General features: G+C 37.3%; 1 protein-coding gene across 1 annotated transcript in view; it reads right to left on the bottom strand.

The window, feature by feature from the left end:
• The window catches only part of SEMA6D (semaphorin 6D), a 564,219-nt gene extending 556,651 nt beyond the window's left edge, over positions 1–7,568 (bottom strand). The window contains exon 1 of the mRNA XM_030498697.1: positions 7,415–7,568. The gene's annotated coding sequence lies outside the window, so the exon portion shown is untranslated. The remainder of the gene's footprint in view (positions 1–7,414) is intronic.
• Positions 7,569–14,920: the final 7,352 nt, after the last annotated feature.

The raw sequence follows: 14,920 nt of genomic DNA on the forward strand, positions 1-14,920 counted from the left end.
TAAAGAGAAAATGGTTATTTGGAGTTGGAGGGCAGAATGACAATAAAACTGGTAAACTTATTGGGATTTTTTCTAGGATTCCTTAAACCTGTAGCATATTTTTTATATTTTTATATATATATATCTCTTAAATTTTAACTACCCTTGGAACTCTGCCACCAGCCTGTTAAAATAAGTCTTCTAAAGCCAAGGCTGATAGCAGAAGAACTTATTGCTGATTGAATCTCCGATTAACCATTCTCCCAGCGGGTGCAGTTAGGAGCACTTCCGAGATATTCTTGTGCACATTAGGATTTCTCAGGCCTGAAAGTTCAATGCAAAAAGAAGTGGTATGTTCTCATGCCTCAGCCCCTAATTTAGTTTGCATATGAATGCAAGCCGCCTGTTTGGAAATTTAAAGTAACAATCTAGTGACTAATGTATGCGGAAGAAATTGAAAGCACTAACTGACTCCTGTAGATCAGGATTTCAAAAGCATTTCTAAAAGACTGCAGCTAACAAAATCGAACCACACAGGCATTTGGTAAAAGCAGCATTAGTCCAAGTTGCTGGTGTGCATCATTCTTAGGAAATACTACATATGCTGTGCATGCCAGGCATCCTGGAGCTGCCTCAGTCTTTGGCTGGCATTGCCGTCTTTCCGGAAGATACAAACCACCAGCATTTAGAAGCATTCATTAACCTTAAGTGTCTTGTTTATTGGTTGCTCAACTCAGGACATCTTGTAACGAATTTCCAGAAGTGCCTCAGACCTTATCTCTTAACCAATACTGAAGGAATGCCTGTGACAATGATTACAAAACCTGTCTCATTTTGCTAAGTTCCCTCAAAGGTAGTATATTATTTAGCGTCACCTAGAGTGACTTTCTTCTGCGAGAAGTCTGAGGGATACTTTGTGCTGGATATTAAGGCTTGAACTACACAGATTTTGACCTCCAAGAAGTTTTCTTAGGAATATGGTTCCTCAGGTTGTGAACAGAACTGCTCTTTCAGGTGTATCTGGAGCAAAGATACTTGCTTCCAGTTTGTAGCAGAATAACTTTTTAATTTACTTTGGGTTAGGTCAGCCAGTTTATTGAACAAGTTAAAGTCCCTGTGTCTGCAAAGTTTACTTTGGTGGAAACCTATTATGGAGCACAACCATACCAAGACTTGCGGGCAATTTTGAAGAGGCAGCAGAGGGCTGTGATGATCAGCAAGGTCCAATAACTTTTTTCTCCACATAGTTCTTATAGTGCACCACTGAAGATTGTTTGAGCTAATAAAGCTGGCACTGATTACAGCAGATTAAAGCACTTTCCCCACCTGTGCTATGAAAACAAATATATTCAACCACTTCAGGCAGACCTGGACAGAGATGCATGCCTGCAGCCGAATTGAAGAATAACTGTATCTGCACATTCTACCCTGATGGTTTGAATGCATAGCCACTAGACATTATAATGGGATTTCATCACTGTCCCACTTTTTCTGTGACTTTTCAGCTGGTTCTGTGCACTTGCCAGCATACAGCATACTCTCACGCTGCAAGGCTCCTGTCCTCATGTCTTTCCAGACAAACCTGCCATGAGACCTCGACAGTACTGAATTTGAATTCTGTCCTCATGAGTACCAATGAGTTGTTGATATTATTTGGAGAACAAGATGGATTTGCAACAGTACACTGAAATATAAGCTTTAATAAAGAAAACAGTAATTGTGTGCCTATAATTTCACTGATTACAGAACACAGCTTGCAGCTCTCTAAATTATAGTTTACAGAGATGGTATCCCAAATCTTTTAATCTCTGTGCTTCTTTCTAAGCACCCATTCAGATGACTTCTCCTTCCACAGCGGAATATGAATTTTGCAGTAGTGGTTTTATATAATCTGAGAGAAGCTGTCATATAGTCTTGAAGTAAACAGAAAATTATTTTTCATCTAAAGGCATGTTCTTAGGATAGACATGTGGGAGGCTCAGCCAGTTTTAATCTGTTTAGTTTTCAGTCTATCAGAGCCATATACTGTTCTACACTATTTAATTTAGTCAGGTGAATCTCCTGAATCTAATAATTATTGTGAAAAAGTATTTGGTGCCTTGCAACAGCATAAATATAATGGCAGTATTGTCCAATTATGAATTAAGAAGAAACTAGCAAACAGGTAACTAACTATGCATTTTGCCACATCAAGAGTTTAGTTAAAACACAGTCAAGGAATCCAATCTGTATTTCCTCATTCAAAACATGAAACAGTACGGTTCCAAAGGTTATTTAATGCATGCTGTTGATACAAATACTGTTCTTCTACGAATCTATTTGGTCTAGAAAGAGACAAAGCAGCAATATTAGAAGGAAAGCCTTTCTTTGTCTTTTATTTGGAACTACAGTGTACAAATCAAAGCAAACACTTTCCAAGTTCTGATTATTTTTGTTTGTTTGTTTTTTAAATTGCATCCCTTCTTTGGATGGCTGAAAGCCCTTTCCCTGCCTGGAAAGACTTTATCAGGAAATACAGACTAAACATTCCATGCTTCACTCATCACTTGTGGTAGCCAAATAAATTACAAAGTGACATCAATCTAAAGAGCTTACAAAATATGAATGCTTTGGTAGAAGTTCCCTGTCTCTTAAGGCAAAATTTATTTCTTCCTTCTCGGTTTAAATAATTACCATGATTATAGATTTTGCATTTTCTCCTGGCCATAAAACAACGCTACTACTGAAAGATGTGGTTGTGTCTTCCTTCAACCATTTATTCTGCCTCTGTGTTGTTCATTCTTTCCTCCCATTTAAAAAAAAACAAACAAACCAAAACAAAAAACCCAAACCCCAAACACAAAACACCAAAACCCAACACCACCACAAAAACCCCCAAAACACCTTTATGTAAGAAAGCAAAATCAAAAAATAAACATACACACACACGCAAAACCCAGCCCCCATCCCAAAACCAAAAAAACCCCAAAAACCCCAACAAAACAACCAGAAGCTTTTCCATATATGCCTTTCTTGAGGAACATGCTCACTTTCAAACATCCATGAGTTAGTCAGCTTCTTCCCATGTCATCAGGGTGACATGGGGGGGGCAAAGAACATTATGAAGCCTACCAAGAAAAAACAGTTTACAGTCCTAGATGTTTATATTTGAACAGGAGACCACCCCCATTCAATGACTTTCTGGATTTGTGCCGTCATGTTTCTGAGTTCTGACAAAACAACTTAAAAAAAACAAACCAAACCAAACAAAAAGCTTTTACTGTCCAACATGAACCAGAAATATTACTCGGATTTCAAAACCACACTCATTTCTTAGTTATATGGACAGATACCTGCCACGGTCATACACACCAATACATGGTAAAGACTACTGGTCATAAGAAGAGAGATGCTTTCTTACAGGTCCCAAGTCCTACATAATGATTTTGGGTAGCCAGTCACATCTTCAGACTCATCACCTGGGTGAAGACCTCCTGAAGGTTAGCAGGAGCTTTCACATTTCACAGCACCTACTTCAACATCTTCCCTTTCAGTAGCAAATGAGACTCTGCCATCCCTACTTTCCTCAGCAAGTTTTCTTCTTAAAATCTGTTTTATCAGAGCTCCCTGGATAACAAAATTCAATTAAGATTAGATGCACTGTTTCAATTTTAAGGCTCATTCAGTCTCTAGGTTCAATTCAGTCCTTGTTTCTTCCACTGAGAATCGTTTTAGAGTTTTTGAATTATTTTTTCAGTGTCCTAAACAATCTCCAAACTACGCTCATTACAACATGAAAATCAAACAGGAATAAGATTTTTAACGAAACATTCAAAAAAAAGCTTACATGCTAGTAAATTACTCCATGCCAAGTAATACCACATACCAGCGATACACTCAGGCACAGCCCTGTTGCTGTCTGTCTTTCCTAAGGACCTCTTCTTCCTGAACAGAGGCAGAACCACTCCTACCACCCATCTACTTATTAAACACACTCATTAACTCAGCATCTGTGGCTTGTTAACACAGCTCCTGCTACCACAGCAAAGCAGGTTCTTGTTTAAATTATCCAAGATTTTAACTTTCTCACTCACTGGCTCAGGCCCATGATTCAGGCAGAAGAAATATTGGCAGACATAGGAAATTCCATGGTGTTACTCACTGAGGCAGCTGATCTAGGTTTCAGGAAAATCTTGAAAGATACAAACCACACCGGTACAACGATCTACTCTTATACTGTTTCTGACTTCTAAAATTTGTGGGGTTTTGTTTGGTTTTCTTTTGTTGTTGTTATAAAAAAGCTTGTGTTTACCCAAACAGATGTTTTTCAGTGAACCAAGCTGTTACACAAACTTTTCTTTTGAAAATGACTATTTAATTTCACCCCAAACTATAAATATTTCTAACAGTTATTTGAATAAATTTAAATAGTAAAACAATACTAAACATTAAAATATATTTGGAGAAAAAACAACTAATGAACAAAAGAGCTTTGTTTTCAAAGTGTCAAAAGTATCTTATATTATCAGAACTTTTTTGCAGGAATATTTTTGGACTGAAGCACCAAACAAATTAATCTGAATTTTTAGGGAAAATATCAGCCAAAAATACATATATGGTCACCTCTATGATACAGAGCAGGTACCTTATAACAGAAAAACAGACTGATGACTTCACACATCTTATATCACAGTGAACTAATCATAATTAAATTATGCATAAGAAAATTCTAGATAATATACTAAGGCACCACTCAATCCTTCAGACAAATATCATTTGCTGACAGTGAAATCTATGAGACCAAGCAATACTAATTAAATTGACTACTTGCTAAAGGAGGAAGGGGTCAAGTGAATTTAAAACACATTTTAATATATGCACAGTTATCCATGAAACATTCATATAATCTGCATGGTCTTGCCAAAAAACATGATTTGCTTTTATGTCCCCTATTGCCATGTATCACTCAGGCTGTCCCACCTATGTATTTCGGGATGTCTACCACAGAATCGTTTATTCGGTTAGGAAGGCCAAATAGTGTATTAAAATCAGCTGAACAGCACCTCAGCTATTAATATGGATGCCACATGGTAGAAGCAGCTTAGCCTATTGGAACACCCTCCCAGGAAGTTGTACATTTCTTAGCCCATTTTTTTTTCCCTCGAGCACATTGACCATTTCCAGGTAGTGCCCTTGGAGATACCTCAACAAATCAAACAGAGAAAACTCCAACACGTGAGGCTTATATGAAAATAAAGGTAAAAAATGCACAGTACATTTTTCAAGTAGAAGTTAATAACAGAAATGAATGGTATGAAATAGCAGTAAAATAAAATTGTAATCAGAGGTCCTCAAGACCTAGAGAATTTTATACAGACATAACATATATTTATACATGTATAAACTATGGCAGGGATATAATTTTAAATTGTATTCGTCCAAAAAATTCTGTTTTCTAAACTTTTAGTTCTATGTATGATGTTCTTCATCACCCGGAAAACTGGGGAAGACCCAGAAAATACATATTTTACAAGATGTATTTCCATATAACACTCACCAAAACAACTCACCAAACGAATTAACAACTGTTAGATATATTTCATTCCCTAATTTGTTCAGTTTCCGTGAAAGTAGGGGCAACTATGCAGTAGCCTCTGACATTTCTTGCTTTTCATGTCTGGCTTTGTCAATCCTGTAACTGTCCACCCTAAGAGATAATGTTAGCACACCTGAAAAACCCAAAAAGAAAAGGTAGACTCCAAGCACAACCTTAAAATAACTGATATGGCATAGTGATAAAAAAAAACAAAACACAACTTACAAGAAAACTTGTATGTTTTCTATGTGTTACACCACATAGGATAATTATGCCACAATACTCCCTAAGTGTCTCAGTGAAATTATTATGTTTCAGTTTCTGGAGGTAGCTTCGGCTTGTTCTGCACAGGAGATGCTCCAGAATTTTAAAAGCAAGTAAAGTATTAATGCACACTTTACAATCTAAAAGAATAAAATATCACCTATTTTACATCACTAAGCTAAAGTCACCTATCGTCAATTACCTTTAAAGTAAAACGTATCTATCACAGTGAAGTGATTTAGGATAAAACTAATTCCAGAATTCCTCATATTGCAGTTATGTGGCTAGGAAACTACTCAGTTATTCAAACTGTCTGAGAACAACTTGCAAAAACTGTTATTTACAGATTAGGTACTTGCTAAACCAGGCATTTGTTTCTGTCAGGATGTCATTATTGTCTCACTGGATAACATGACAAAACACAGCAAAATGGGACACAGAGGCAACATCAAGCCCCCCTCGTTTGCAGTGGCTGCACCTACATTCAATGACATGCAGTTACATTGATAGTTTGGAGACTACAGCCCAACATTAACTAACCTTGAAGTATTTTCACATTAATTTGCTCTTGCATATTAAAATTAGCCATGGAAAGCTTTTACACATAGAAAAGACATTTCTCAAAGTTTGAAAAATATATTAGGAAGTTTGCAAGAAGTCCACAGTGTTTTTCTTAAAGTAGATTTATTATTATGTTTTCCTTTGCTATCAGCTTTCCTCATCTCCGATTTGCAAATGTTACAACTCCTTTCCCTCCGCACTCACTGCCTGTGTTATAAGGCCAGTAGTTCCCAGTTCTGTCGTTCGGGCATGCTATTCTTGCTCTTTTGCACAATCACTAGGTCACAGAGGAAGAGAACATTTGCTGTGGCACCAGTATATGAATTCACATCGATCTGGGGGTTTAATTTTTTTTCCTGTATTTTTCTTAAAGGTCCTTTACTTGGGCGAAGAGAGGGGGGAGAAAAATAATTAGGCTTTTGTTGTCCTACATACCTTCCCACACAGGTGTGGGAAGCAGAGGAAGGAAAACATTCTAGTAAGATAAGGTTCTTTAAAAGCACTTGGTATTTTTCCACAGTGATTGATCCACCAAGGATATACATATTCCAGCAATCCATGAATGTGTTTTTTTACCAAGAATACCAGCAAGAACAGTCCCCCTGCACTTTGTACAGCTTCCACTGAATCACAGTAGCAAGCTTTTATTCAGCTCAATGTTCCAAATAATGTTAGATTTATTAATATTATCATATTAATATTTTTATTAGCATTTTTTCAGACTCTTCTACTTTGATCCATAGATACTGAAGGACACCTGGCCATGCAATATAATCAGAAATACAAATACAGTACGTACAAATACACTACTCTCTGTCCTAAGTCCCCACAGCTAGTACCCATCTTGACAAGCACATGGCAGGGGCACAGCTAGCAGAAGCCTCTGAACAAACCCCTCGTATGGCTTCTGCTCTAAATCAGAGTTAATTTTTCCCTGAAAAGCCAGAATTTCCCCTTGCATTACAGTCATTCACCAGCAGAGTTGTTAACACAGAAATGTCTCACAAAACTATAGAAATATTAAGCATAACTTACCAAAGTGATGTTCCAGCTAGCTGAAATCTTCTGTTTTGAAGGCAACCCTGGAACCACTGCTAAACAGGTCTTTTGGATTTCATTCCCAGAATGCCCAGAACAAATGTCATTCCCAGAATGCATTCTATGCATATTTGTCTGACACCCCAGTGTTTTAAAGCGTCATCAGTCATATTCTATGACTTCTCAGCTTCGGGGTTTGGGTTTTTTTTTTTTGTTTTCCTTGTATCTAAAAATTTACCTTCTTTATAAACAGGGTAGTGGCAGGCAAGTAGCTTAGTGTTTGGGGCTCTAACCAGGAGTATCCGAAGCCGTGCCAAGAAATGTCTAGCTCTTCACAGCAGAAAAATATAGCTAGAAAATTCTCAGGCCTCTGGATCATATTCATCTTGTCTTATCAATGCAAATTAGTCCACAGTGTGTCTGCAGGTGAGAAACTGCAGTTGCTGTTTCCTTGCAGTGCTTGTTCCAGATACTTCTCCAGGATGAAGCTGTGCTCATCTGGCTGACATTGGAATGATACTGCAGAACTGAAAAACAAAGATGGATAACACTTCTTAGCAGGACTACTGCTGGCAATGAGGTAGGTAGGGTACAGCTTTAGGCAGGATGGCAAACATAGAAAGGTATAATTATAGGATTAACTATGCAGGAGTTCTGGAGTCATGTCCCACAGTGTGCAGCTATGCTTCAATGAGGTTGCAAACTGATCAGGTAGAAAAACAGATGATGAGTGACACAATTACATAACTAGAAATCGTGCAGGGCTTATAGGCCCTTTTATTGCTATGAAAGGATTTCACACACAAACATGAACGAGCACTTAATGATTGCTGTAAGCATATTTCCTAAAGAACAAACAGGAGTAGAGAGATCAGTTAATCTGATGCTTTTGAGCAGATACTGCTGTGTTTATGCACTTTCAGACTAGTATGAGCATGAATAGGATTCATACAAAGAAGAAACCAGTAGTGCCACAAGATTTGTCTAGAGTACAAGTCTTTATACACACTACGTATACGACTATATAGTGTTACCTATATTGTTATTTTCCTATATCCTTCCTTACATGACCTAGATGTAATTTATTATGTTACCTTCTAGAGTACTCAACACTGTCTAAATGATGTGGCATTGTTATAGTTTAGAACTGTCTATGTACTGGATTAATTGCTAACAAAAAGCTCCATGATTCCCACTATAATCTATTTGATGTGGTAAAATAACAAATATGTAATTCCGCAGACACTTATTTTTAGAAGTCTAACTCAAGCTGAATTGATACATTTTAATGGTTTCATACACGTGTCAGCAGAGCTTAGCCTGAAAAACATTATTATCTATTAACACTTGGTAAGATTTTGCTTGTAGGACAGATCTGCTGCAGCACTGGACAATGGGCTCTGAGCTGAAACTCCTCGCTAATACATTTGAAGAAGCTATTAACTAAGCCATGCTGGCAGTCTGTGCATTCATCTTCATCAATTACGTTTTTTCTTCTATAGTATTTTTAGGCTTAGTTTAGTCAGTATGACAACACAGAACACACATTTAGATGCAACATAATTAACTGAAGACATGCTGTTGCACAAGGAAGATGTCAGTTGACCTAGCTTTAACCTCACATGCTTTTGAAGGCTAAATTAGTTCTGTGAAATTTGTTGAAGGCACAGCATTCTAATCATGCTTGACTTGGAAATTAGCCAGATATCCTCCACAACTTCACAGCAGTTTAGAATAAAAGTGCGCCCCAATTTCGTGTGACTAGATGGCAATACAAGGATTACACGTTTTCAAAACACTATTCAAGGAGAATCACTATCTTTTCCTTTAAGTAGAGATCGTTTACATTATCTTCCACACTAAAATAGCCCTAATTAAAAAGAAAAATCGTCTAAGCTCTCTATTTAAGTATTTTTCTATATGAATAGTACATGTTATTGCCTCCTTCAAGACAAAAATTGACAAGGAAAACTCAGAAGCCTATCGTCACCTAGTACTAATGATTCATGACTCATCCCTATGCCGTAAGGACACCACGGATATGTCCACTGTATGCGTCATTAGAGTATCTTTCCAATTAGTTAAAAACCAATATGAGCTTAGTCACCAATGCAGGGACATGCTATAACACTGCTCGCCAGGAAACAAACTTTAAAAATATTCCATCACAGAAATTACAATTTACCAAAATACTGCCAATATAACCTTTGTTCTGGCAACATCATTTAAATGCATTTCAAATGCATTTGCTTAGTCCACCACCATGTGATGTGATGCTGTACTGACTGCCAACCTGGCCAATAACTTAGTCTACTACAACAAAAGAGCTTCTGAAAAATAACTCACATTATTAGGGTCTAGAAGTACTGAGATCCCTGAGAAACATCTGTCTATCTGCATTAAAAGTTGCTAGGTGACAAAAGCATAACTCTTTAGGAGTACCATTATCTTTGTTAGAATTGTTTCATTTGGCTACTCTTGGAGTTAAGAAATTCAGTAGATTCCCAAGAAGATATTTATGATAGGAAAACTTTAAGTCAATGAGAGCCTTCATGTAGATCATTATTACCCAGCAAGCATACAAAGAATTCTACAATGCTTCTAAACATTTAAAGAAGGAAAAGAAAAAAAAAATAGTTTAGAAAGCAAACAACTTAATTGATTTAATATTTTAAATAGCAAAATATCAAAGCAACTAGAGAAGATAACAAACACATTATTTCCATTTTAAATATATTAATTGTGGAGCTGAGAATGGTGCTTTCAGAAAGATCGTAAGGAATTCCTGTATATTTCCTCTAACAACATTCATAAACTAACAAATTAATTTGTAAAGGCAGGTGGTGCACGAATAACTAAACATTTGTTTCCACAATAAGGAATAAAATGCTCAATGCACAAGCCCAAGATGGTAGTCTAAGAAACCAGATTTATTTTTATCATTGTAACCCTGGAGGATGGTTGATTATTTTACTCAGATGTTTTCAAAATTTTCCTTTTTTTACTTTTCCTTAGAGAAGAGCAGGGAAAAGGGGAGAAAAAGTGGTGCCTGTGGTAAGAAAATAATTAAAATTAAGGAAATAAATAAAGTATTAAAAAGTCCTCAGAATCTATCGCATGCAAGGAGAGTAACAGATAGAGAAGCAGCACTGCTTCTGTGTCTCTTACTTTATTCGGTAGACCATAATGAGGCATCTGTACCTTACTTCATTACACTCTGAGAAATCAGCAGAAAGGGAGCCATTATTTAGACTCAGTGAGAGCAGCTGAAAAGTGATACTTGGGGACACTGGCTCCAAGGCCGGACACCTTCCCTTCAGTTTCAATTTCTAAGTCTTATTTTTTTCCTTTCTTCTGCATTTCATAGGCTTATAAAATCTTCAAGAGGAACTGGCAGCTAGAGGTGGAAAGAAGGGATAAAAGCTCATTGCTCAGAAATTACCAAATCTAACAAGAAAAATCCGTTCTATACAGACAAAACTACTGAAATATTGGATCTCATGCTCAACTAAGAAGATCCATTCAAATACGCAGCTCTCCGTAAGGATGTGCCATCCATTTCCCAAGCTCACTTTCCAATGCAAGCCATTTATTTAGCATGCACACCCACCTTAAGCCCATTCACACAGTTGATGATTTTCCAGCACCCTTAATGTCTGGGTGCCTATTCAATGCATGCACTACTAGACTTGGTGCCTACTTTGTTCCACCACGTACTGTTAAAAAAGTGTCTACAGTTTCTACCAGTTTTCCAACCGCTTGAACAAACAGTTCTGTTTTATCAATCAATTCTTATGTTTGATCATTTACACTATATTTTCTAAGATTCCTTACAATTTATGGGATTGTAGAAGCTACACTAGACCCTCAGAATGCATTTTGGAAACATATGAGGAAAGCAGTATCCTAGGTTTTGTTCACTACCAGAAACTGCAAAAGTCTGCTAAAGAAAAATTGGGAAGTAGATAAACTTTATATGTAGTTTATTTTTTCATATGAGGAAAATGATTGTCAAGAAGCAAAGCCAGAAACAATAGCAATTTTTTACATGATGGTGAAGGGATTAAAGCAGGGCCTGATTTAAGACTTTATATCTTAAAGTTTTTCTGGTTTATTCAACTATCAGTTAGTTTAATGAAAGATATCATGTGTCCCTGAAAACTTTACTGAAATAGACAAGGGCAGAAGGAAAGCAAATCTCTGGATACCTTCTAAAAGCAAATTTGAAGCATTCAATATCTCAGGCAGCAACTTCCCTAAGAACATGGCACAGTCAGGAGGTGGCGTTAGTACAGTAGTCCTGGCTACCTGTACAGCCACACATTACAGTGGGATGTCAGAGCATTGAGCACTGGCCAAACGTATCCAAAGGGCCAAAGTCATACTTAGAAAGTTTCAAGCAAGCTATAAATGCATTGGGAAAAAATGTTCTTAAATGTTTTCTGAAGTTTCAGCATGGTTTAATTTAATAGATATAGCTGACTTCCAAACCTTACTATTCAAAAGATTAAGAAAGTGAGGTTTAGATTTGTTCACACTAAGTCATTATGTCATAAATTCTTTTTATAGGATCTTAAGACTATCCCTCAGTCACTTCAGTGTGCATACGCACTTCTGCTAAGGAAAGTAGTGTCATTTCCTTCTACATACAAAAAACTAAAGCACAAAGAAATGTAGTAATTTGCCCAGAGCAACAATGAAACCTTTGCACTCAAGCTGCACAGTGCCTTAAACACAAACATGGTTCGCAGCTGACTGTAGCCTTGTTCCTCAGCACAATTAAGAAGGGAGATGAAATTCCACTTATATTGAGGGTCACACAATTTTTAATTTTTAAATTATTTGTTGTAATTTACCCATATAATATGTTCAATAATATATAACAAACTTTTATAAAGTTAACAATGCCTTTGTTCCTGTCACATCCTGTTCTTTCACTACAGTGGTAAGTTGACCTGTGACACCCAATAAAGAAAAAGCCAGCAAGCACATGGGGTTGTATTGTGCAGATCTGCTGAAGTCACAGTGTCTTAGGCAGGCCTATTATTAACAATTAGCCACTTACTGTAAATTCTAGCTGACACATCTCATTAAATATAGGCCAAAATAGACTTTGGTGATCGAACCTCATTTTTAATAGCTTTTCCCAGCATTCTGCCAATTGTTGTCAGGAAGCTGAAAATTACTCCTACCACTGGGATGCCCACTTTATTCTTGCTGACTGCTGAGAAGTTTCAAAAGGCTGGCCTGCCTCCTCTGTGCCTGATAAAGGTAAAACCCAACCACGTGCTATGATGGTGATAGGCTTTTAAAAACCTCTCAGCAGTCAGCATGAAGGGAAGAGGAGTGGTGGGTAAAAGGAAAAATATTTTCCATTGTCCTTTCTTCTACATAAGAGCCCAGGCTGGCTTACGACATTGACTGCCCCCTTTAGCGCAAATTTGATGTGCAGAAGTGGGACTGAACAGCTGGTCTAGTGCCCAGAATCTAAATGGCAACTTCTTGCTGAAATGTCTGCCATTACATTCCACCTCCACAACCAACCAAAACTAAAAGTCAATTTTTCATAAATAACAAACTTATCCAAAGATGCTTTTTCAGAACTTTAGAGTTGTTTTTTTTTTTTAATCTATTTCTTTCTTCTTTCCCCCGCGCCACTTTTCCACGCAGCAGGGATTCTGGCTATGTTCAAATGGAAGCAAGCAATTGCGGGGAAATTTAGCTTCCCTAGTGGAGTCCTCTGTGAATGACTTAAAATCTCACTACCCAATTATATTAGTTCCTCTAATCTCTTCAGTTTAAATGTTTCCCAGCTCCGAGTAAGAAACTAACTGGAGTCCTTTGGCTTCGTGCTAGTGTAGTTTCATCAATTATTTCATAGGCTACATTTCAACATATCCAGTGCATGGCAAAGCACAGCATTTCAAGAAAAGGCACTTGTTTAGCTCTCAGCGTACAGAGTCAGATGATCCTATTTTACTTGTCAAGATTTTAGAGTTCCTTCTTTGACCTTAGATTTTTTTAAAGAAGAGTACCTATGGCCAAGAATCTTCTTCACCATGCACATAGGCAAAACATAAGGATCCCAGGTTTATTCAGGCTGGGAAGGACCTCATCTGAAGGGCCATAGTCCAGTCTCCTGCTGAAAAGCAGGGTCAACTATGAGCTCAGCCCTCTTTCCAGTCAGGTTTTGAAAACCCCCCAGGAATTCACACAATCTGGGACTATACAGTCTTCCAAACAACCTGTTCCAATGTTTGACTGTCCTCAAAGTGAAAAGGTTTTTTCTTTCATTCAGTCAAAATCAATCCTTTTCAATTTTCAACTTTGGCAGACGTTTATAAACCATCTGAAAACAGCCTGATGAAGCAGGTAGGTATTCAGATTGTCCAGCATGACTGAGATGCTGACCAAAATAGCCATGATCTTACACAACTTAAACTCCATAATAAAGTTCCAATACCCCTCTACCTTCCATTCTTGACAGTTTGTCATTATTGTCTGTGCTAAGCCTACAGACAGGCCAATAATGCACTTAGCACTATCCACCTTGTCTTCCAAATATGCTATTCTGACTCATTTGGCAAACACATTCAGTGAGCACAGCTTTTCTAGGTCCTGTGTCCTCCCATTTGTCTGTCTAAGGAAACACTTTTGGCAAACACTTCAATGCATTAATAAGCATGGGGGTATTTTTCCCCAGTTAGGATGCTACCACATCTTAAAAAAATTAATCTTGAGAGAGAATTTAGTTATCTGCAAACCAGTCCACTGAATGCAGAAATTAGGAATAAAGCTTCAGAAGCCTCACACATTTTGCTTCATAAGTATTCAGGTGTGAAAGTGGAGTTACTGATCTGAGTTCCCTTAGCCTTGATTCAGCCAAGACCTTTTAATGATGTGTTTAATTTTTAAGAGGTAAATGTGACCTTCTCATGGGAAACTTTCTTTGCAATCATTCTTCAGCTTTCTAATGAAACCATCTTCCCTATCTAAACAGAAAAGATTCTCCTCAGGAAATCTGCCACAGAAATTGGCTATTAACAGCATTTCCAAGTTTCCTCTAGGATAAACTTCCCACAAGGGTTTCTGCCTTTTAATTGATATCTTCGTGTCTGAGACCAAACACCACGTCTTCATTTCCTGCTCATCCTTGAGCCAGCCATGAGTAGTTTCTGTCAAGAGGTGCACTTCTGTCAGAATAATGGGGATAATTGCAGGAAATATATAGAGTCATGAAATCAGTTTCCTGTAATGAAACTTAAGGACAGTGCTTTTTTTGATTCTCAACTTCAGAACCAGAAATGGAAAAACTAGCAAAGATGTGTTAAGTCACACGCAAAGCATTCTAATGTGCTGCCAATGTAAGTGTTCTTTGCTTGCTTTGTATTGCTTTTTCTGTATCTCTCTCAAAATCAGAAGAGATCTAATAAACTTTTCTTCCTTCTTCAGCAATGTATACTGCAAGGAAAAATGAATCCTTTGATTTTACTCTGCCTCTAC

Source organism: Strigops habroptila, chromosome 9, assembly GCF_004027225.2.
Source record: "Strigops habroptila isolate Jane chromosome 9, bStrHab1.2.pri, whole genome shotgun sequence".
Classification (NCBI taxonomy): domain Eukaryota; kingdom Metazoa; phylum Chordata; class Aves; order Psittaciformes; family Psittacidae; genus Strigops; species Strigops habroptila.